This window comes from Cucurbita moschata, unplaced genomic scaffold (assembly GCF_002738365.1).
Source record: "Cucurbita moschata cultivar Rifu unplaced genomic scaffold, Cmos_1.0 Cmo_Scf01237, whole genome shotgun sequence".
NCBI lineage: Eukaryota > Viridiplantae > Streptophyta > Magnoliopsida > Cucurbitales > Cucurbitaceae > Cucurbita > Cucurbita moschata.
In genome coordinates, this window is record NW_019269753.1 from 1 (window position 1) to 362 (window position 362).

Here is a 362-nt window from a genome sequence, read left to right on the forward strand (position 1 = left end):
AAAATTTCAGAGGTGGTAGATATAATTTAATCTACAAGCGTGTGGTGGTCTTTTCAGTCCCATATAGGCTTTGACCCAAAATTTTATAATATTGTGATAGAAGCTATAAATGACAACAATATTCATTTGTCAGATATTGCAATTGTGAAGAAGTTCCGTCATATGCATGGGACGCTACCGCCATCCAATAAGCTCTTATCATTTGGAGGAATCTTTTAAGGAATTCATCAAATTCCTCATCAAATTTATCAAATTCCAACAAGTAGTATAAACTACTATCTCTTTTAAGGAATTTATCAAATTCCCTCTCCACTACAAGTAGTATAAGCTCTTATCTCTTTTAAGGAATTCATCAAATTCCC